Source organism: Thunnus thynnus, chromosome 20 (genome assembly GCF_963924715.1).
Source record: "Thunnus thynnus chromosome 20, fThuThy2.1, whole genome shotgun sequence".
NCBI classification, from domain to species: Eukaryota; Metazoa; Chordata; class Actinopteri; order Scombriformes; family Scombridae; genus Thunnus; species Thunnus thynnus.
Genome location: NC_089536.1, coordinates 6,270,532 through 6,292,569, shown reverse-complemented (window position 1 = coordinate 6,292,569; position 22,038 = coordinate 6,270,532). Strand labels below are relative to the sequence as shown.

The 22,038-nt window shown below is 41.5% G+C and overlaps 1 protein-coding gene across 6 annotated transcripts in view; it reads right to left on the bottom strand.

Moving 5' to 3' along the window:
* The window catches only part of thrab (thyroid hormone receptor alpha b), a 162,942-nt gene that overhangs the window by 100,949 nt on the left and 39,955 nt on the right, over nt 1-22,038 (bottom strand). For 2 of the 6 annotated variants that reach the window (XM_067576047.1, XM_067576044.1), the window contains exon 3: nt 6,098-6,131. The exons of the other annotated variants lie outside the window; for them this stretch is intronic. The gene's annotated coding sequence lies outside the window, so the exon portion shown is untranslated. The remainder of the gene's footprint in view (nt 1-6,097; nt 6,132-22,038) is intronic. 6 annotated transcript variants of the gene reach the window in all.

Genomic DNA, 22,038 nt, shown 5'->3' with positions numbered 1-22,038 from the left:
TAATGAAATGTTTTAAAGTGAGATGTGAAGGCCGAGGTCTTGTGAAGTCAGAAGCAGAAGAGATTATAAGTAACTGGAGTGGTTTTGATCAAATGGTTATCTAGGTTGTGTAGAGGGGAAAAGCCAGCCAAAATCCCACACATCTATTTTCTATCAGCTCATTGCATCATGGACATTCTTGTGGCTTGTCTGTGGGAAAGGGCTCAAAACCAATCTGTCGTGGCTTGCCATAAAGCAGATCCTCTGCCAATGGCTTTGCTGAGTTCACATGAAAACAAGACTCGTTGGTGGCACTTTCAATTCCGAATCCGATCATTACCACCTTCACACTGTCGCCCCCCCCCCCCGCCCCCCCCTTCCTGTGGCACTGAAAATTAACCCATCTCACTTCTTCAGACAAGGAATGCGTAACACTGCTGGCGTCATCTATCTGTTAGTGACGGGTTTTCCGCATTCAGACATACAGTAAGTGTCTTTTAAATAAATGTTGACATGTCAGGAGGTTTATGAAAAGAGCCACAATGCTCATGTGATATTTGGTACCTGTTGCGCAAGACGGAGTAGAAAGACAACGAAGCGATGAGTTAAAAATGTTATATGTTCTCTCACGGGCTGCATCACTGATGGAGTTTATTTTGCTGTTGAAGCCTTAATTAACGACCGTCGTGGAGTACAAGTGACGTTCGCCACCACTACTCACAGTGAATCCGCTAATACATTTACACATTAATTTCATAACTTAACAGTAGCGTTGGAGCAAATTCTGTTGCCTGTTTTTTAAGTTCAGCATGCATTATGATTGAATGACAGGACGTTAATTCAGAGTTTTCCTGTTTGTTCGTATGTTGTATGTAAAATGTATTGCTGGATATTAATTTATCCCATTTCCTGGTTAGATTGTAGAAGTCGCAACTACAGGCAAAAAGTTTTAATGACTGATCTGATATGAGAAGAATTTCCTCAACAACCTCAAATTGGTTATTTCAGAGTTACATAGTTTACTGAACTGATTTTATTTTCTTTGTGTAAAGAGAGATTAAAGAGATTAAGATGCACATTTAACGTCTCTCTCGGCATGTTTTACCTTTTGCTGCTGTGGTCTTCACATCACTCTGATGGCACTTAATACAGACGTGTAAATTATAGTAAATTAGATCTAACATCCAAAGCTCCTTTGGATCTCCTTCAGATGAAGACAGAACACCAACAACCCACACAAACCAATGACATTAAGGGAAAACACTATTGCGGCAAATTTTCAGCGCCAGTGCTAGCAGCCTGAGGGATCACAAACTCGTCTGGCAAGAGAGCTTAAACGAGAAAAGTAATTGCTTATTTTACAGAGAGTTTACTTTATGACATTGGCTTGAAGAGCGTTGTGTGCAATCATGCGTGTACCTACTCTCTGTTTGCACTACATGCATAAAGTGATTATTGACCATTAATATGACCTAAGATCGATTAAGAAAACGCCTTAAAATGTAGATTTTAAAGATTGGTGCCATGCAAAGACAAAAAAAAGCATTATTCATTGTTTTTCATGCAGAAATGACCGCCATATTCAGTGTACTTCCAGTATATGAAGGGGTGAAAGGTGTCTCCTGCCGTCAGTGACAGCCCACATGTCTCTGCGGTCCACAATGCAAGTCAACACTGGCAACATCAACCTAAAACCGCAACCCAATGGTCTTCGCATGACAGCGCGACACAGACACATAAGATTTCTTTTGGGAAATCTTGTGTTGCGCATCTGGAATTGATGCACATTAGGGACAAAAATATTCCTTCATGCTATTTTAGCTGTTTCATGTAGTTCAAAACAAAACATGTTCTGGTTTTGAATGCATTCTTTCGCTCGGGTTATAAAGCTCGAGATATAGCTTATAACATCAGGAATCAATTCTCTAGTCATGTGCACTGAGTATAAATGTGGATAAAACCATTTATTCACACATACATGGATGTGTGCGCTCAAAACGTCTCACACACACAAACTATAGTACATGTCCTTCAGGCCATCTGTGTGTAAATCTATTCAGGGTGGAGGGAGAGGGAGGGGGGGGAGGGGGGGTTGGGTAGGTGGCAGCATGTTCATGGTGTCACTCCAAGGGCAGTCATTTTGTCCCGGTGAAAGACTGGATTCACTATACAGGGAGTCATAAAACCCACAGCACTCAGGAAGAAGGTTACCAAATAGAGATGAGGAGGAGGATAGCAGCTAGGACAGAGATGACGGAGATAGAGAGACGCAGAGACTGAAAGACGGAGGGACACAAGGCCTCGTTGATGAGCGCATGCACAGCTGGATGGTTCAAGGAGACAGTGGGGGGTGAGAAGGCCATGGCAAACAGGGTGAAGACAATGCAACAGGGCTTGTCAAAATGAAAATTTACTGTTGGTCAAGCTGCGAATAGCTTTGCTCCAGTGCCCTTAACATTGCATTTGCATGAAGTATGTGTGAGAAAGAGCAAAAGGGACATGGGTGGGAGGGGGGGGGGTGGGGGGAGGAAAGAGCAAGTAGGCTGGAGCTGTAGAAATCCTTATCTGTATATGGACATGAGATGGAAACAGCAAGTAAACAGTTTGCACTAATAATATATTACACTGTTCATGTTTTTTTTTTTTTTTCTGGGTGCATTGGAGCAGATAACTGTATGCAACACATCTGCAGTGTGGAAACAAAATGAATCCTTTATCATAAGTTTAGAGGCTGTAAATATGACTTATCGTATCCCTCATAGATTACAGCTTTCACTGTTTTCTTGCACCTTCTTTGAACATGAAAAGGCCACCTTTCCACTACTGTCAGAGGTCAATCATACCTGCTGATGGCCTGTAAGAAGGGCATGATGCATCCTGGATGTTCAAACACCAGCAGGGCTATAGATATCTGAAATATTTCGACGCAGGTTTCAGCCGTAGCTGAGCCGAGTCTCTTCTGAGAGAGACGTGTTCCTAACTTTGCCTTTGTGTATGAAATGTGCTTACAGATTCTAGACACTGTCTTTATCCTCATCACACAGTGGCACAAGTGATATTAATTTACCATTTTAGACACGTGGTTAACATTAGCAGCGCTGGTTTGTTTAAGTAAAGAACAGAACATTCTTAGTCACGTTGCAGTTTTTTTCCACATGGGTCTTCCCCCCCGACTTCTTGATGAAGAAATCAGTTAAGTTGTGTTTCACATTAGAGCTGTCTTCAAAAATCAAAGCTGCAACTGTAATTCCTTGTATGTTTAGTATTACTCATCCTTCTGTGATCCACTAACAGTTAAACCAGCAAACTGCGGCGAGACATTAACCGACGGGATTATAATTTCGAAGTTCCCCTCCACTCAAAAATGTGTTTTGCTTGTAGTTACTTCACTCGGGATGTTCGAGCTTCACTGTGCAGAATGATGAATGTGCAGAGTTTGACATTAGAGGGCTGTTTTCGCATTCGTCTGTTGAAGGGGGGAAAAGTTCACATTAAGTCTGATTTAAGGACCTACAAGCATGGTTTTGTGACATCACAACTAGCTCAGAAACCTTTTCTGATTGGATGCAGGGCCTTTGGATGTTCTGTGTTCTATGTAAAAGCTTATTTTTATACTGGTATAATGTCAGATGTCTGTGTTAAACATGGTCAAAGCTCCAAACCTTGAGGTGAACATATGTAAAAATGCTCCTGGAAATGCCCACAAATGGCCGTCTGTTTCATAGCCTTTGTTGCTAAATTGTTCCGCGGGTCGTTTGTGTTGTTCACTCTTATATTTTCGGATCAGATTCAGGCTTGAATATGTTCAGATGTATTTGAGAAGATTATATTTGGAGTAAAGAATGAGAAAAAGATATGAAATCCAACTACTCCTGTTTGTTTACATAGCATAGGACCGGAAGCTGGCCAATCAGAGCAGAGTGGGCTCAACGGGAGGAGGGCCTTAAAGAGACAGGAGCTAAAACAGCCTGTTTCAGACAGAGGCTAAACTGAAGGGCTGCATAAAGAGCCAGTATAAGATAAATAAGGAGTTTTTTAAACTGTAAATACTGCAAAGATATTCCAGTAGACCCCCAGAATATAAACAAAGACCTGTACATTTGCATGATATGTCCTCTTTAAGGGATACTACTAGTTTATTACAACTTGGATCTTATTTTCGCAAACTTTGTTCCTGATTTGTTAGAACATGGCAGCAGTCAGAGGGTGAGACTGGTTATAAAGGTTAGCTGAACTTATTTAGAAGAGAAAATTAAGAGAAATTGAAGGCAAATGGAAAAAAAAAATGTTACTCCAACTGTCTGTTGTACACATCTCTTACAAACTAGCTAAACTGAACTAAACTAAACTTTTTTACAACCTGTTTTATCGTGTTTCTTGTCCAGTCTGACTTTGCTTTTAGCCACATTCACCAACCAACTTGGTGAGAACAATGTTATTATAGCTGATAGAAATGATAGTCAAAGCTACGAAAACAAGACCCAGATTTTAATAAATAAGTGATTTTGGTATTTCTAATCAACCTTCTGGTCGACTATTATGTTGTTGTTGTTGTTGTTTATCTCTAGTAAGTCAGATGATTCTATGCATGTTTTATTAAATGAACTTGACTCCTCTCCATCTGTGCAAACAATAAATATGTTTATGGACCCACAATTAAGTTCCTTCCACAGAATCCGGGAAGGAAGAGGAAGGAAGAAGCTCAACAGGTGCCTGACAACAGCTGGGCTCCACCAAAGCTCAAGACATGGATTAAATTACCCTGGCCTCAGACCCAGAGCCCAGCCCATCACAGAAGCTATCATCGTGGCGGCTAAATGCGATTAGTGTCCAGTGGTAATCTAGGGCCTATTCATTCCTGCTTAGAGTAGGTGACACATTTGATTCAGAGGATTAGTCCACCTCTCCTCGCGATGCAGGGGAGGGAACAAATCAAAAGGCCCACATTAGGGGAGCAGTGAAAAAGGAAGGAACTGCGTGGAAGAAGAGGAAGAAATATCAAAGAAACGGGAAAGGGGAGCAGAAGCCATGAGCCCAACACTCTTCCATAATTAAAGCAGACAGTTCCTTTGTGCAGCCATGTCATTAACATAACCCAGCACACTGCAGGGACCGTGGGTACACTGGGTTCTTTAGTTAGTGCCTTCAGAACATACGTGATGAGAGGCCGTGGGTAACGAGGAGCCGTCTGATGGCGCAGATTCCACCACGATGAGTTTAACACTCCAACTTACAGCCTGTAATTTCATGATTCTAATTAACCTCTGAAACATAGCTTATCCTACCGCACACATTCATTTAAATAAGATGCATTATGCCAAAACAAAACACTCTGACAGCTATCACATGCATGTCCATAAATAAGCCGGTGGAATTTAGTTTGCATTGCGTGCAACATTGACACTCTGCCAATGTTCAGTCTATTTATCAAGTCCCCATTAAAACTGTGGTTTTATGACAATAAGAGACATTTAGGAGTTAGTGGCTGAGATCATCCACATAGACTGCCACACAAAACACAGAGAAACCATGTGACTCACCACATGATGTCACATGTGGCTATGGGTCTGTTATCTATGACTCTGTGTCTGTCTCTCGCCCATCTGCAACCGCTTTTGCTGCACAGTGTCTCCTTTTACTTTAAATTGAAACTTTCCTCTTCTTTCACTGTACAACTGAACAGCTAAGAGGCTCGTGCATGTGCACAGATTCACACAGTGTCTGCTGTGCATTTGAAAAAGGAACTGACGGTGAGGGTTTATCCGTGCACGAGTCATCCTGGCGTCTCTGCAAATGAGTTTCAACGAGCGCAAACAAACGTCAGAGCTAGGTATCTAACAATGTTAATGATCATCTGCGGAACATCACAACATGTGTGCAGCTGAAAAGACAAACATACCTTTAAAATGACATAATAATTGTAATTATATATTGCATTAATTTACTGTATAATGAAGAGCTGTGAGTTTAACCGAGGTTCACAGACAGCTGAGATGTAACAGCTGAGATGAAACTGTAAATCCAAAGTACACCTGGTCATAAAACAGCACAAAAAGCAATATGACTGCATGTAGGCAGGTGCAGGCTGTAAGCGGTCGATAAATGGCAAAATATTTACCTGCCAGAAAAAGAACAGTCAAGAGTTCAACTATCTGCAACAAAAGGAGAAAACACATCAGTTTCAGTATTGCAACAGAACATTGCACTGTGTAGTGGTAAAGTATCACACCACTGTATAGAGCAACACTGATTATTTGTCCCAACCAAGCCACAACTATGGTTTGAGGGTGAAGCCAATGTGGAAGTACCTTAAAGTGCAATGCCACCGACAGCCGCCAGATGCTGGCTCTAACTGGCTCCCATTAAAAAAAAAAGCGTCAACTTCTCTCTAGAAATACTAAGTCAATCATTTTTTCCAAATGGAAAAGATGGTGCTGACCATAAGCTGCGACTGTGAGCTTCAGACTGGCTCCAACAAACCAATGGCTAACATCACACCTCGGTACGTCCGTCTTTATATACAGTCTATGGTCCGAACCCCAGTGCACACATAATTTCCACTTGCAGGTCCAAGCAGCCCACAATACAGACACATGGACACATTATGGCCAGAACTTGTTAGGAATATTAGTAACAGTTTATTTGATAAGTCAAAAGAAATGTCACTTGACTGTTTGGCAGACTACACAACCCTGAACTAACCTAACACTTTGATTAGACGAAAACAGGAAGTTCAATGTCACTGATATGATATTCAAGAATAATCTTATTTACATATTCTTTGACTTTCCTGATGAAAAGGGCTGCAACTCATGACTTTTTTCATAATTAATCAATCTGCCAATTATTTTCTTTATTAATGGTTTGGTCTGTAAAACATCAGAAAACAGTGAAAATAGCAAAATATCGATGTCTTCAAATGTCTACAGTCAAAAAGCCCAAAATATGAAATTTATTATAATATGAGAGCACAAAAAGCAGCAAATTCTCACATTTAAGATCCATCAAATGTTTGGCATTCTTGCTTTAAACATGACTTAAATGATTGTTTGATTATCAAAATAGTTGCAGATTAATTTCCTTTCAATCGACTAATCATTGCAACTCTACTGATATAAAATTATTTTATTCATGTTGAGCTGCTAATGTCTGGACAACATTTCATATTTGAGAACTTTGGCTTTGTTTATTAAATGAAAAAAAAGAGTTTCAAAAAAAAGCTTTAATTTCACAGAAAAGCAGTCAGCTAGCAGTTGGTTGATATAGATATCACACTGTCACAGGAACCACACACACACCCACACACAGACTTTGTGAAGCCTTTTCAAGCCTCTGACTACTTGTACGTATGTGCTCCCTCCTGTGTGTGTGTGCTTTTATTACTCACTGCTCTCCTTTGTGGATTCTCTGCATGAAAGTGCACAGCGGTGACATATACAGTAATGCAAGTCCTGCAAGGTTTCTCCGTCTGTCAGGTTTTGCATGTGTTAGCTTCGTCATACGGTATAGCCTCCGCAGGTACGACTACACACACACACACACACACACACAGTGGAAGGAAAGAAGGAGACTGTAGAGGAAGAAGTGATAAAAAAAAAAAAAAAAAAAAAATTCCACGAGCAGAAAGTAAAAGTGAGAAATGGTGACAGAACATGAGAAGAAAGACAGCTGAGTTAAAGTGAGAGACGGAAAAGAGTGAGAGTCATAAAGAGTCCCAACGTCAGGGCTAGTCATTGTTCCACTGACCTCTGAGATTTCTCTCATACTTTTTTTCTGCTTACTACCCATATTCTAACATTAACAAGTATTTACTTCTTCACTTGCTATTAGAATTTAAAACCTTTGTGATTATAACAAAATGTAACTAATTAACAAAGATCTTTAGCTTGTTAGAAATGGTTTTCATTAAAGGAGTAGTTTGACTTTCTTTCAGGCTAGCTGTTTCCAGTCTTTATGCTAAGCTAAGCTAACAGTCCCCTAGCTGTAGCTTCATATTTAACGGACAGATATGAGAGTGGTATCGATCTTCTCATCTCACTTCCAGCAAGAAAAGCGTGTTTTCCAAAATGTCTGACTATTTCTTTAACCTCTTAACATCCACCGGGTCACTGGAGACCCGTTTAAGCTAGTTGTAAGCGGTAGCATCACACAGTAATGAGTAAAAGCAATTGGCACAATTTGGCCAATTGGAGATAACTGGAGAGGTTTGAGGACACCAGTGACACCACAAACTAAAAACTCCTTAGCTCCCATAAGGTTAGCCAGATGCTAAACAAACACATTTCCAGAAACTAGAAGATGTCACTTGAAGCCTAATACATGAATCATGGCCTTACAGTTCTCCTGTTATAAGCTTTTCCATGTGGGTGTGCCAAACAGGTGAAAATTCTATAAAAAGGGTGGATGTTAAAGGGTTAAAGCCCCCCCCCTTCGCTCAAAAATGTGTTTTTCTTTTAGTTCTTCATTTGGATGTTTGAGCTTCACCGCGCAGAAGGATGTCCGTGCAGAGTTTGACATTAGACGGCTGTTTTAACATTCATCTGCTGAAGAAGGAAAGTTTGTCTTAAAGGGTTGTGCCTACGAGTATGGATTGTGACATGACTAACATCAACTGGTTTGGAGCCAATCGTGGTCCAGTATGCGTGATGTGGAAACTTGAAACGTCCACAAACACTGAGGATGGACTCTTCAGTGAAGTAGGAGACATCTTGCATCGAGCAGTTGAACTTTTGAAATGAACAATAGTTGCATGTTCATAGATTCTGGATTTATGCATGATAATGAGGTGATAATGAGGTTATACAAATTATTATTCCAAACAGAGGAGGGCATCTTTAAAGGTGAATTATTATTGATTTTAAATAATTCTCCATCCATGACTTGTGATCTGCAGAATATAAACTTATGTTCCAGGGCTGAATTTTCATTTTCATTATTACAAAATGTTAACATTCTTGTGAATGGGGTTTTCTTACTTGAGGAACAAGCCCTGGAAGTTCCAGTTTCACCTCCTCTCTCTCTCTTTCTCTCTCTCTATAGGCCAAGAATGAATCAGCTTTACACTTCTGGGATGAGATTTCACCATTGCAATGCTGTAGGCGCCAAGAGCCTACTCTCACATTGACTGCCAAATACTATATACAGAAACAGTGGCGAAGAAAAGGTCTACACTGGTAACGTCGTGCCAGGAAAAACAAAGCAACCCAATCACAGTCATTGTGTTGTCTGCACAGCCTGATTGTAGCCTTTAGCAAAGTATTTTTTTTCAACCTGTTTCCAATAAAAATACATTTTGCTTCATATGTTTGCTGCAATCAGCCTCAAGACAGTGATGTTCATTCTTAGAAAATTCCCAAAAACAACTGCCAAATAAATGTGAGGTAATTCCAGTGAAGTGTTTTTTTTTTTTTTGTCAAGTTTTAGGAAAAACAAGTCTTCACGGCATGTTGAAATGGATGTTTTTTTTGCTCTGTAATGCTAAAATGATCCGTGGATTAGTGGACCCACGGAGAGTTAATCGTCAATTTTGATAATTGGTGAATTATGCACATTTATTTATCAGGCAAAAGTGATAAAACATTTGCAAGTTCCTGCTTTTTCTCTGTTGTGTGTGATTGTTAATTGAATGTTTTAAGGGTTTCTGGCAAAATCAACAATTTGAAGACATCATCTTGGTCTCTAAGCAACTTTCTGACGTTTTATAGCGCAAACAAATAACCGATAAATCAAAAGAAGTACGAATCAAAACTATTTGCAGCCGTTCTGCTCTGTGACCCTGCAGGTTAACATATCTATGAATGTATATATATCAGCCGACAGAGTGAGAGACTGGGTGAAAAATCACAGTAATGTGAGTCAGCAGCTTAGAAGCTTACCTAACACTCTGCATACATGTCAACCCTGCCCTGATCCAGAGATAACATCATATACAGTACACCTCTGCTGTATGTACCAATGAAACAAACTGCTTTGCTTTAAGATAAACTCTTTCACTTTTCCAGTCATGTTACAAAAGCAGAATTCTGGCCTGACTGTGGACACACCCTTATTTGTCTTAGCTTGGCTCCAGCTTTTAATGCTACCCTGCTGTGTACAGTACGGTGTGTGTAATGTATAGTACACTATGTACTTAACCATGACATGGCAATGTGCTACAGTCTCAGACTTTGGTCCAGTAATCCTCTTCTTCTCTCTTGTGTCAGAGACGGGCCGTAGATAAGAAGGTCTGCCTGCCTCGCTGCTGTGAACTCTGATGTGAGAGAGCATTGTCCCATCTAGAGAGGTGACATTAGCGGATCTATACCATGAACGCTGAGAGATCTTCATCAAGTGAAGCCACAGGCACAGGTCTGTGCTAAAGAGGACGGCGCTGCAGTCTGCTGTGGCCTTTTAGATCGTCTAACATAATTATGAAGGTGATGGCAGGAGGTAATGTGAACGATGATGAAAGTAGCGGTTACATAAAATCAGTAATAGGCCCTCTTTGACAACTGTGGCTGTTTTAAAGGAGAGCAGTCACTTCTCTCTCACCACTCCAACAGTGAGGTATGTAGAGGAACGGCACAGGGGAGAATAAAAAGTCTGATTAGATTCATCCTGAGCCATTTTAAGACACTCGAAGGTATCGTTCAAGACGCTGAAAATACACTTTCTTTCTGTGAGTAAGAAGGAAAGATCGATACCAATTTCAGGTCTGTGCGGATGTAGAGTTAGAGTCGGGACGTGTTCACGCTGATGTATCACAAATTTCTTCATGTACGGATAAAAAACATGATGCAACACGGTAATTATTGAGCTTTACAGATGTCAGTAGGTGTGTTTTTTCACTTTGCACAGAGCCAGACTAGCTGTTTCACCCCCTGCTTCCAGTATTTATGCTAAAGCTAAGAATACACTGACTCCAGCTCCGCACTAACACATGAGAATGATGTTGATATTCGTCGTCTTGCTCTCAGAAACGAGGCTATTTTTCTAAGATGCTGAACTATTCCTTCAAGGTTTTCAACCACAAAGTAAAGGAAGACGTTATCATCTGAAACACCCCTGCTGTTGAATGTATTCCAGTCACTCTCTGAGCACTGAGCTACACAATGTGTCTGGAGGAGAGGCAGGATGGGATGGCTGCCAGTTGCAGCAGGGAAATTATTACCCACCCTGGAGCCACATCACCTCCTGTCCCACCTCCTCTCTTCCAGTGATGAGGTCACAGCCAATCCATAGAGGACGTGGAGGACATGGAGGACTGCACAGGCATCCACATCGACAACAGACTAACATCCAGGCCGTATAAAAGAAGGGGAATGAGCAGACTCTGCTTCCTGAGGAAGCTGAGATACTTGGATGTAGTCTGCTGGGGGAGCAGCGTTGGAGCTGATTAAGAAGGCCGGCTCGGTAATTGGCTGCAAACCAGACACCTTTGAACATGATGTGGTTGAGAGGAGGACACTGAACAAACTGTTTTCCTATATGGATAATCCTGACCACCCTCTCCACCACCTATTAGACAGACAGCGGAGCACGTCGCTGTCACAAAGACCGATACAGGAAATCTTTCCTGCCCAAAGCAATAAGTCTCGACAACACCTCACGTCTGTCCAACAGAGATCTCTCAGCTTTATAGTTTCTGCCTCAAACAAACTCCACTCTGTTTAGCTCCTTCAATAACTTTGCTCATGATGAATTTGCATATCTTTACACTCCTACTCTTCCTCATTGCATTTCTAAAACGTCAACAACTTTGCACATCTCTCTATCTCTCTATCTCTCTTTCTATTTAAAGCATTCTGGGAGACGAGCAAGCTGCTCGATGTAGGTCAACCTGAGGTCAGTCAAATTTTCAACTGATAATTCTGGTTATGAAAGGAGACGAGAGGACGGACGCAGATTCATGGACAGAGTTTTCCCTGTGATGTGATGTACACCCTGCAGTCAATGACCTCCGGTTGACTCCTTCAGCACCTCCTCATGTGTGGGTGAGGTCAGGGCAGAGCGTGCCTCTAGGGACTAACAGCACGCTATACAAGTCATACAACACAAACTCAGCCTTCATCATCTTGCAAACAGAAAGAAATAGAAACTTTCTTCTCATGAACTGTACAGAAATGTCTCCAAGGTAGTAAATATCAAAAACTGTCAAGTGATAAAGCCATTGAATGTCTGCTCAGATTCACAATCTTGTTAATTAAATCTTTGGTCAAACAAATCCTGAATTATAATTCTGCCCAATTTAAAGACTTTTATTTAGGTAAAGTTCTTGTTTGGCTGCTTGTGTTAATATTTAACATCCAAAAACTTAAATTTCTCTGATTCCAGCTTCTCAAATGTGAATATTTTCTGGTTTCTTTAGTCTTCAGCGACACTAAACTGAATATATTTGGGTTGTGGAAAAAATAAGACATTTGAAGACATCACATTGGGCTTTTGAGAACAGTGATCAGCATATTTTATGGAACAAAGATCGATCAATAATGGAAACAATCATTAGTTTGCAGCCTTTTAAACAGAGTCAGTGTCATTCAACATGTATCCTATATCATCTCGTTATAAATGATCAACCAGTACTGTGAAAAGTGAAGTAACAGCGTTCTTGTTACAAACATGCTGACTTTAGATGCATGTGAATCACAGGTTGTTGACAACAGGAAATACAATCACTGAGATGAGATCTCTGAGCGTTTCCTTCCACTTTTTCAACAGTAGTTCTCCAATTTGTATTAAATACATAATCAATGCTGGACTGGATCAAAACAAACAAAAAGCAGCAGTAAATAAACTTTATAGTAAACTCAAAAGATGTATTACTTTTCACTTTCCCCAGTGGCTGCGGCTGCTGAGAGACATTCAGGAGTTTAGTTGCAGCTTGATGAATGCACAGCAGCCAAATTCTCCCAGCTGATCTAGACTAACTAGACTGTGTCAAAAGTTCAAGCCAACTCCCACCTCCTCTCCTCTCCTCCCCTGTCCTCTCCTCTCCTGCGCTCCTCCTCTCCTCAACCAGATACTGTAAGAACAACAACAACAGAGGAGTAGACGTCTGGCAAGGGGAACAGATGACAAGCAGCAGGAAAAAAGTGTCAGTCCTGGCAGCTTTACACTCCGACCAATCGCTCTGCCAAATTCTCTAATTGTGTACATATGCTTCTCAATGTACAGCGTATATATAAAACCAGAGGAAAAAAAAACCCCCAGAGCTAAAAACCAGAGAAATAACAGCCGCAGTGCAGATATTGTACAGTGTCATGCGTGGCAAAAGGTAGAGCAGTGGCTAACCAACATCCTGTAGAGATGCAACACTCGCTACTGTAAATCTGCATTCTTTAATCTGCAGCAGTCGCAGCAGAGAAAACCTTTTTTTTTTTCTTCCACAAGGCTGTAGATCAGTGCTGTCATCCTGTCATCTTGGGAAAAGTTTTTTGTTTTTATTATTATCCAGCTGAGGTTAGGGGAAATCTACCATGACGGGTCCCTTTTGATTTGGTTTCCTTCGTATCAAGAGCTAAGTGACTCACTGAGTTTTACAGTTCAGCTCTGTGGAGCCAGTAGATCCCGTGGCATAAGTTTAAAGGGGAGACATGATTCTTTTTCTGTTTCTTTGTTATTTTTTTATTGTTATGATGTCAGACGTCCGTGTTAAAAACGGTCAAACTTCCAAAACTTGAGGTAAATGTGTGTATAAAAGTGCTCCCTGCGAGTCAAAAGCCAGGGCTTCAGCCTGCTCTGAACCTCTACTTCCTCCTCGTGATGATGTCACAGTTTTTGCTCATGCTCGCAAAACAGTTGTCCGTTCCGTAGCCTTTGTTGCTAACGTTATTGCTAAGGTTGTTCCACAGGTTGTTCGTGTTGTCCACTTGCATACTTCGGATCGGATTCCGGCTCGAACGTGTACAAATGTATTTGAGAAGTTTATATTTCATGTTAAAGCTACACTTACATTTAAATTAACCTCTGTTACATCGCCAAACCAATTCACATGCTCATGTAAAAAGCATCAGGGGTCTGCGGCGGCGATGACGTTGACGGTGTTTGTGTAATTACTCTCACTACCAGAAGGGAGAGACAAAAGTTCTGCACCACAGGCTGAAGAACAAGAAAAGGAAATGAAATCCTACTACTACTGTGAGTTTAGCCAAAGTTGGAAACCTCCCAAGGGGCAGCGTCCAGAGGCTGACCGATCCCAACAGAGTGGGCTCATGGGGCCTTGAAGAGACAGGGGCTAAAACGGCCTGTTTTAGACACAGACTGACAGACACTGGCAGGTTTTTTGAACTGTAAATCATGCAAAGATATCCCAGTGGAGCCCCAGAATATAAATATAGACCCGGAAATGTGCAAGATATGTCCCCTTTAACTTTTGCTCTTGGCCTGTGCTAATACAATCCCACTGTATGACCACAGAATAACTTCCGTGCATTTGAAGCCCCATAAGAACCTGAAATAAAAAAAGCGCTACTACCATCACGGATCTCCCCTCCACTGACAACGCGATGCCACTGATACTGTACATAATTGACGGCTCCATATATGAACCACTATGTTTTGGCTGGATCGGGTATTTCCAACAGGGAGACATTCCTTGTGGAGTAACTGTACCATATGCTTGCCTTTTGTGCTTGTGAGAACTGGAGATGTGACAGCTATATGATCTGTGATAAAAATCTGTGATAATGTGGAAACACTCTCTGTGAACCCTGGATTGAGAAACCTGCCGCATTTGCTCGGTTTACGAGCCTGCATGTGTTTCTTCTGATAACAGTTCCTCGGAAGTTGTCTACAGGTCAAATAAATAGCTGATCTACTGTGTATAAATTTGAGAGTATCAAATAATTATTAATTATTATAGCTGCCAGAAGAATGTTGAATGAAGAACGCTGAAGCAAGTCAGGCCCGACATGTCTTCAAGAGAATATGAGATGTTGAAATACAGTCATTCGAAGACAAATGTCAACAACCGGCGTATCCCTGAAGGACATTGTGTGGTAGTTGGTATGAATACATTAAGAGCTAAAATGTAAGGTCACACAACAGCTAAAAGACTTCTAACAGCCTGATGCAACAGCTTCCACTGCAGTGTAAGAGACCTTTGTGAAGTGTGATGATAAGGCTGAGCTGCCATTTCATTTCACCTCATACATTTAAATAGGGCTTATTATGTTTTTCCTTATTTTCAGTCATATATATATATAATGTTACAATGTCGGATGTTCATATTAAACATGGCCAAGGTGTTAAATAATGAGGAGAATATATGTAAAAGTAATCCCTGTGAGCAAAAAGCACCGGATTCTACTGCTCTGAACACTCGGTTTCCGACGTTTTTTTCTACTTTCAGCCCAAGCTCATGTCGTCTTGTGACGGATTTCTTTATAAGGCCATCTGCTCCGCACAGCACGTCAGTTCACTGCTCCGCTTCGCTAACATTATGCCATTTTTCTATTGTTTTGAGGGTAGTTATGCCGAGCCGAATTTTTCCATTACACAGCACTAGTAGCGAGTGACGTATCCATGCTATTCAGTGGACACGGAGGCTGCGGTAGTGGTTGCAAGGAGTTACCTTCACATTTTTCATGACAATCAAAATGATATCTGCAACTCAACTTACAACAACCTGTACAGCTGTGCTGATCTCATCCACGTTTGTCACCATCTTTTAGTTGCTATTTTCCATGGATGTATAAATACATCCATGGAAAATAGCAACCTAGCTTATAGCTAGCTTATAGCTAGCTAAATAGCTAGTTAGCTTGTCAGATACAGTCAGATACAGTAGTTTGCCAACTAATCTTACATGTAGCCACTACATCAACAGGCTTTCATCACCACTTATTTTGCAAAGACGCACAGATGAATTTAGCTGTGCAATTTTCTGGTTTGACAAGCCACTGTGTTAGCCTGATAATTAGCTTTATTCAGCTGACATTGTGCTCATGTTAGCGGATATCTGTTTGGGAGAGGGAGTTATTTTTGTTTTCCTTGGCCCTAAGTCCATAGAAAGTGACGTCATTTTAGGGTGATGAGAGATCTGCTGGTGAGGTTGCAGAGATACACTGATTTCATAGCTGTTATGTCTGTCTGGTCACCTTCTAGCTAGCTATGCAGAAAGTCCTCATTCTTATGCCACCTACAAAGGCAAAGACCAATTGTTGCCACCGCTGAGCACAACACCAGACCTATTTGAATTGCTGAACATATTGGAGGTGTGGGCAGTTGTTCAGAGGTCTGGAACAAGACTACAGTCGCTTTGTTTGCAATGCCCAGAAACAAACACACTGCTATAAGCAGCTCTATAGAGCAAATGGACTCGACTGAAGATCAAACAGGGTAACATCTAATGCAATAATGATGGAAAAATATGTGATTTCTTAACAAGTTAGGAGAAGTCTGTTACCCATGTTTGGCTTTCAAGATAGACCACAATGGGCTCAGGCTGAATAAACACACTAGAGATTACATTCACTGTCAACTGACTGGGAACAGAAGGGGCTGATGGATGGATTAGGACAGCTTTACCAGCTGAGAGCAGAAGCCAGGATGTGCCCTGACAAAAAAATTGGGATGTCCAAATACCTTCAAGCCACACACACTCTTCCAAAAACACTTTTCCAGCCTAAATTTGTTTGATACCTTTGTGTAAAGATGACTTAATTCACCACCACAAAAAAGCCATGTGTATCGCCAGGACTGAGTTCCCATTGAAAAATATGGTAATCATAAACTCGGTGCTTTTTGTCTTTATTGACTTCATTTTGGCGCCTGGGGACTATTTCTGATACTGTGTTGTTTTTAAATGCTGATGGACACAACACAGCACAGTATAGTAAGTATTTACTGGTACATACAGCAGAGTCTCCAGTTATATAACACACAAAAAGGGATAAAAAACATTAGGTTCTAGTTTACAACATGATAGCGAGAACTGGCGAGATGTGAGGGGGGGGCAAACATGCAACATGTGTTCCCCTCCTTTAGAGGAGCCACCAAATTGGGAATCTGAACCAGACCAAATACAATGGACAGCCAAAGGGCCTCACTCTAGAGGGATGAACTCAGAAGGCAGGAGGGGGTGAGGTTGGCGCCGTAGCCAAACTCACTAAATCACTGGACTAATGTGCAGCAGGCTTGTCATTTGAGCATCTCACACATGCACAAAAACACATGAATACTGTCCCGAGCCGCCCTACGCACAGACGAGTCTTATGTACACGAACCACACAGCTTAGAGGACCTTGGCGTTACACCACACCAGTGCAACAGATCAATTAAAAGCTGTTTGTTAATTGGCACGTATAGACCAGACCGACGCCATGTATCGGAGGGAAAAACAGGGACAGGAGTAGATGAGCAAATGAGACAAAAAAAGGGTCACGCAGAGGTGGAGGGAACGCAAACGAGTCATTGGGTATAAAAAAGAGGAAGGGGAGGAAGAGAACGCAATCCTCCGTTCGACTTCGCTTTAGGCTCCAGGAAAGACGACATCTGTAGAACAAATTTCTTTCCACTCGACTTTTGTGTTTTCTTTTTTTTTTTTTTTTCTTCCACCCCCCCCCCCCCCCCTCTCCCCCCACCCCTCCTTTTTTTTTTCTCACAAAAAGGAAAGGCAGCAGCAGGGATGAGCTCCGGGAGAGAAAAAGAGACAAAACTAGAGTGAGACTCCCAAATACTCAGCCAAGTGCCTGTACACATAAATACAGAAACAAAACTCATGCTAGGGCTTCATGAGATCAAAATATTAACGATCGCTACTTAATTTGTGCCTCTTAGAAGCAAAATTATGCATAACTCTGGAAAAAGGAATGTTTTATTGGTTGACAGGGATGACTTCTGGCTTTATAGTATCTGGGGAGAGAACTGGATGGCTCTTTGATTACACTTTGGCAATGTCCTATTTAAAAATAATAATTAAAGCATAACATGTGCAAGCAGAAGAATGTAAGATATTGAAGCCATTTAGTTAGTAGTGACAAATAAAAAAGATTTTAACCGGGTGCTACAAAACCCAGCGTCTCTCAAGCAGATTGAGAGTGACGTGGGTCACAAAGGTTAGTTAAACGCTCTGGGACAATTTATCAGGGAGACAAACTGCCAGTAAAAGAGTGAAAAAAGTGACAGACAAGGACGAGAAAGCTACCTGACAGTCTGAAAAACCTTTCTGGGGACAGGTTGTCAGTGGCCTGATTGTCAGCTCTTTTCCACACACACACACACACACACAGAGAAACACTCCCTGGGGTCAACATGTGGGGTGACAGACGTAGAGCGAAGGGGCCCAGGGCGCTGCAACAGCCTGTAGTTGATTTAGGATTTTTGAACACGGGCCAAAATTCCTGAAGGAACACAGTAAGAAGGAGGGGGGGGGGGGGCCCTGCCATAAAAACCAGCCCAGAACTGGAGTATAAAAAAAAAAGGAGAGAGAGAAAAAAAAGGGAATGTGGTGAATATGAAATAAGTGTGTGTGTGTGTGTGTGTGTGTGCGTGTGTGTGTGCAGACATGCTGGTGTTGCTATGGTGAAACAAGATTCTTGGAATGGGAGAATTCCAAATGGGAACATTGGGGGAGCAGTGTGTGCAGGGAGCCAAACACATATCCAGTGGTTCACATGTTGCATATGTGTGTGTTGGCATAAAGGATATTTTGAAGGAGTGTTATTGAGGTGCAGTACAGAGAGAGAGGGGGGAGAGAGAACAAAAGGGAAAGAGGTACGATCGGGGTCAAGGACGAGTGTGTGAGAGCGTAGCGGGCGAAAGTGAGAATGAAAAGACGGTGGAGACAAAAAGTAGATAAAAAAAAAAAAAAACAAGGTCATAAAACAGGTTACAGTGGCGTTTAAGAGGGCTGGGAGTCAGCTGAGGATTGAGACTCTTCGAGACCTGAATGTGCAGGCGTTTGGAGGAGAGCGGCACGCCAAGGACATGTATGATGAGTATGATGAGTATGAATGTTGATGCACACTCAAAGATGATTAAGATGTACTTAAATGATCACTGAGCACGCGGGCTGTTCACTCAAATCTTCTAAACCAGATTTCTCAGAGAGGGCTGTTGATTCATGTTTTACAGCTTCATGTGGCACGAGTTGGGGCTCATTTTGAGACTTTTTTTTAAGAAAAAATACTCAGATTCTCTGGTTCCAGCTTCTGAAATGTGGATACTTTCTGGTCTTTGGGTTGTGGACTGTTGGTTGAGACAAAACAAGACATTCTGAGTTGTATCTTGGGCTTTTGGGAAACAGTGGCAAGCAACTAATCCATTAATCAAGAAAATAAATGAATCAATAATGAAAATAACCGTTAGTTGTAACCCTAAAGTACAATGTTTATAGCCTAATAGACAAATAACAGACAAGAAACATCCTTACAGAGTAAAGAAATAAAGCTTTTATCTGTGTCATACAAGGCCTGAGATCTTTAATAATAAGGTTTCAAGTCTACTAGCAGGAGAGCTCTTTTTTCCATCCATATGAATTTCACCTTTATGCGAAGCTAAGCAAACACTGTTTCCTGCCGTCATCCGTCCCTGTAAGTCCCATTATAACCTGTTGGATCAGAGGGCAAACAATTTGTTTGAGAACCTACAAAACTCCTCTTCCTGAGAATGAGTCACCCACCACGAGGTTAAGACCCATCTCATTTCTCTTCCTCAGCAACCAGCACGCTTGCTTTTACAAAATATCCACCAGACAGACAGACACACACACACTTCTCATGTGAAAATGTAATTAAAAAGACCTACATCTTACAACATGACGCACACTTGTTTCTTTGATAAATTTATCACGATGTACAAGATTAATCACTTTTCTTTTTTTTAAATAACGGCTAATGCACAATAGTGCTACTAATATTATTATAATGCTAATATTACCAAAAAACTACTGTGTCTTTATCCAAGACAATGTCACCAAGTACCACTGCAAATGAAACTTGTTGTCAAACCTTTAACAAAACTATTTAAACCATTTAATTTTAAAAAATGCTCTTTAATTAAGTCAGCTTGTTAGCCACAATCACTGTCTTGCAGTATAAATTTGACACACAATGGATAACATATCTAGTTGAAGCAAAACAATAGCTAGAAGACATTGTATATTCACATTAACGTGAACTTGATTTAATTAGCATGCTAACCGAGCAGCTAACAGGCTAATCCCACAAAAAACAGCTGTGGGGGTTGATTTATTTCTTCTCAAGGTGTACAGCAGGCTCCGGCTTAAAGTCACTACAAAGAACTTTTATTTTATGTTGATTCTCGAGGCCTCCGCGGACAAAAGCGGTAGTGTTTTCCCAGAATGAAGACTGCATTTCCTATTAGCACCACCGCCTTGTGTCGTTAAGATCTTGGCTAGCGCGTGAATTTGTTTTGGAAGCGAGTGAAAGAAATACTTGTTTTCTTTTTGAGACACAGCTGTTTGCAGGATGAATAGCGATGAGGTATCTATTTATGGCTCTGTGAGATTGATAATTGTAATACAATAATGGTGAAACAAAGTAAACTTTCACCTAAGTTACATGTAAGGCTGCATTCGCACTAAATCCGGCAATGTAGCGCCTTCCTGCAGGGTTGTGAGGAGGTGTGAGGAGGTGTGGGTGTGTTTATTTCTGCTTCAGAACGTAACCACTGTGAAAATAAGGTTGTATTTCTCAGATTCACTCCTTTGTTCTCACTTCTCTTTTAGCTTGATTGACCACTCTTCGTTCTCTCTCTTCTTCTCTCGTCTTTTTTAAAACGACATCAGACGAGAACATCCTCCCCTCGTCCTAGTAGCGTCTTTGTACTCCCTCATGCTACAATCCTACATGTAACGTAATTAAGGTTCTTCCGGTCTGCGTGCCCGTAAATAATTTTTTCTGATTTCACAGGGAATCCGACCCCCTGGCAGGCATTTCGAATAACTACATAGAAATAGCCAATTTTCTCGCTAATAGTCGTGTTTGCTTATATAAGTCATATGGAGGCATCATGAGACTGTTTTATAACCGGTTAAAAGTCCCTTGTAGTAACTTTGAAGAGCTCTGGAGTGGCGGTCTTCACAAACCCACTTAGGACCACAGTAGGGCCACGAGATCCGCGTGTGTGTCAACACATCTAATACATAAGTGGATCCGAGCACGCACACACACACACACACACGCTATCAGCTCTCATCATGTGTAGCGTCACAATCATCACAGGAGAAGAAATGTGTGCGAGGCGAGAGCGGAGAGTGTGAAACTATGAGGTGTGAAATGAAAGCTGCTGCTCTTAGCAACCGCTGACTGCTCATTTATTGATGGAGCATCGTGCCACAGCCAGTGTCAGTGTCCAGGATCGACCGCACGTTGAACCGAGACTAATATTCCTCTGGGGGTGGGGGGGTTTTTCAGACCGGGTGTGATTAAAAAAATGTATTTATGCCTGTTGGGTTTGGGCAGGTGTGTTTCAGATCGGGTCAATAGAGTGAAATCTAGTGTTTACTGTGTTTTGCCCCATCAAACATATCCTTTACAAGCTTTAACACTGATAAATCACCAGCATTATTTGACATGTATCTCTTGTTTTTCCAGCTCAGATGATAAATATTAGTTATATTTCCCGTTAGACCTCCATGACAGTGTCAGATGTGGTCACAGTCTGGTATGCTTAACCCTAACTCCTAATATAAACATATAAATTAAAGTAAATCTGAGAATACTTGTAATCTGCTCTTGTGCAGAGTTGGAGTTGCTTTCAGCTCAGCCTGGACTTGCACTTGATTCTTTCGCCCCTAGCTGAGCGCTTAAACAGGAACCGGCTCGGTGAGTCTGTTTCAAAAGGAGCCCCCCCTCCCCCTCCCTCCCTCCCCCTCCTTCCCCTCCCCCTCCTTTTTTTTTTTTTTTTTTTTTTTTTCTTCCTCTTTATCAGCACCTTCTATTTATAGCACCTCCACTGCAGCGGCGCAGCTTAGTACAGTTTGTTCCATAAAACACAGGCCTCTCCTGACCACATCCCCTGGCATGCCTGTGCAGTCGTCTCTCCCGCTGCTGTATATGTGTGAGCGTATGGAGCGTGTTGGAATTATCCAGGGGAGGAGGAGGAGGAGGAGGAGGA